The sequence below is a fragment of the Epinephelus lanceolatus genome, chromosome 3 (genome assembly GCF_041903045.1).
Source record: "Epinephelus lanceolatus isolate andai-2023 chromosome 3, ASM4190304v1, whole genome shotgun sequence".
Classification (NCBI taxonomy): domain Eukaryota; kingdom Metazoa; phylum Chordata; class Actinopteri; order Perciformes; family Serranidae; genus Epinephelus; species Epinephelus lanceolatus.
The window spans coordinates 40003644-40006534 of record NC_135736.1 but is presented as its reverse complement, the minus strand read 5'-3'; positions in this window follow the sequence as shown (position 1 = coordinate 40006534).

The following is a 2891-nucleotide window of genomic DNA, read 5'->3' as shown; positions in this document are numbered from 1 at the left end:
TCCCAGACCCCCCCCCCCCCCCCCCCCAAAAAAGCAACATTTATACAATTGTAATCTCTCTTTACTTTGCAGCTACAAATGTTTACTTTCTCCACAAATTCATGTCACATCAGAAGTGATCCAGGTCCCTCATATCAATGTAGTAGGCTCCCTGTATGCATAGTCTAAAAATCTCAGTTATTTTTATGTTTTATTTCCAGACTATTTTATAATTATTCTTAATTACATATTTGTTTGGTGGATATTTATACATTCCTATGATACATAAAGCACATGATCTCTTCTTTTAATGCCCTTCTGTCCTGTGGTATCACTTGCACACAAATTAACAAGTTAGTCTTTGGCTTTGGACGTGAACTCTCCTCCAAACAAACTGTAGATGATCTTGTGTCTAACGCCATGAAGAGGCTGCCAGCACAGTTTTCAGCCTCTGTAGTGGATGTCTTGTGTAGTCATCACTCTGAGGCAGAGAGCGCGTCTTTATCAGTGGTGGGCTCGTCATCAGAGATCAGCAGCAGTCAGGAGGCCATTATCTGTGAGACGACAGCAGCCTGCTGCTGCCCCGTGTTCGCAGATAAACAGCAGCCAGAATATAATCACCTTTCACACATAGGTCTTCTGAGAAGTTAGAGCCACACGTCCTCAGACCGACCTGTTTCTTGAGTGTGTGTTAAAGCTAGTAGAAGTACTGGCTCAACAAAGAGGATGCGGTTTTAACTGCAGAATTAGAAACTGAATCATTTTCAGTTTTGCTTGTTAGTCTGTTTGTTCATGAGTTAAACCAACTTCCTCATGTGTTTACTATTATTTATCAATATATTAGTGTCATGTATTCATGTTAAATGTCTCTGTAATAAATTATCAGCAACAGTTTTGCTGAGATCTCTGTGATGGAACTATACAAGCTTGTTATTATAGGCGGTCCACACACACCATATTAACACGACACGTGCACACACTTCGCTGTACGTGCACCAGCACACTCTGCACTCTGTGCCAAAGTGTGGTTTACTAGACAGTGGCCAGACATCTGATAGTAAAGTTTACTTGTGAATGAAAAATAACATGGAGAGCGCTGCTTTACTCAGCGCAGTGTGAGCGGGGTAACTTTACAGCATTTTATAAAACTTATAATACATTGTGAAGTGGCTTGACTAATGGTTCCATTCAGTTCAATTTATCAATATCTGTTTTTAATACTTGCAATTTTTTTGTAATTAATTAATGCAGTTTCCCAATATATTTAGTTATTTTTTAAATATTAGAAAGATTTGATGGAATATAGCTATCAATTTCTACTATTATCATCAAATAATTACAAGTAAACATCACCCCTTTTTGTTTATTTAATTTTATATGCACTGAGTTTAACACCTCCTTGTTTTGTTTCAAAAGTTGTTGTTTGGTTAGTTTAGGTTCAAGTGTCTATGTGACAATGTGGCAAGAGACAATTTTTTACAGAGCTGTTGCTGCACTGTTATTGTGCTCTAGTCCATGGTTTTATTTTTCTATGTATTTTATTTCTAATTATCCCTTTCTTATTTTATGTCTCATTTAATTCTATTTTAAATTTTGAATTGTCTTTGTGTAAAGGTTCCACACAAATAAACTTGCCTAAAGTTACTTTTACATCAACCTGTAAAAATACAGCAATCATTATTTGCAATTTATTTAATATAAAACACAAATATTGTTTGAATCCTCATATTTATGTGTTCTTACATTATGACATTACAGCTACAGGCATGGTCACTTGTATAAATTTACAAAACTGGTCATAATGATTGCATATGCACTAGCTTTTAGAAACTGTACCTCCGTCTTTAACCTATCTCTGTCAGTCAAAATGTCTCAGCAGAAGCTGATAGCCCTTTAAAGATGTTGTAGTCTATCTTAATTAAGAGGAAGCTGATTCAGTAAAGTGTACTTAAACACTGACAGATGATTATGCCAGTCCTTCCACTAAATAATTTTGTTTGAGTTCCAGCAATTAATACAACCGACAGGGAAGACCTCAATAAATTTTCATTTAGATTTTTTTCTAAATTTCCTTTTTATTGAGCCAAATGACTCACTCTTCATCTGACACTTAAATGCTTTTATATACATATATTTATATACTATCTACCAACCCTTACATATCCCTATCTGTCCACACCTCTCCAATCATTTCAGTTGGAATAGGGAAGGAAGAAAACAAAGAATTTCATTTGGACACTTCAATATGTCTTCCTATGCATATAAACAATAAAATCAGTTCAAAGTAAAAGTGTATTTTTTTTTCATATTTCCACCAAATTAAATTAATTTAATCAATTAATTTATATATTTTACCTTTATTTGGTATCTGATTGGTTAAAAGTGTGGCTTTGACAGTAAAAGAAAAATTATGTATAATATTTCCTCAGATGACAGAGATGGCTGTCTTGATGAGAATTCTGATAGAAATTGATGTTTTCTTTTTTTATCTATTTAATTTTGGTGGGGGTTTTTGTTGTTGTTTTTTGCATCTTTATTTATTTATTTCCTTGAAAAACTTGATGTTGTTGTGATATATATATATATTTGCCAAAACAGGCATGAAGTAAATTACTTGTAACTGTTTTTTGTTAAACCTCTGGCTGCCAATAAATAAATAAAAGAAGAAATTTGGAGTTCGATCTTAGTATTACCATCACATTAATATTTAGATATTTGGTCTGGATATGAAAATGAAGAGGAGCTTTTTGCTCTGAATCTCACAGAACAAGAAGACAGTGAGTTGAGGTGAGATGGTTTCTTAGTATAAATGAACAATCTTTAAGGATTAAAAAAAAAGAGAGGGGGCCAGCAGAGTAAGTAACGATGACGCTCCACCTCCTAACGGTCCTAACCTACATGAAAAAGAGAGA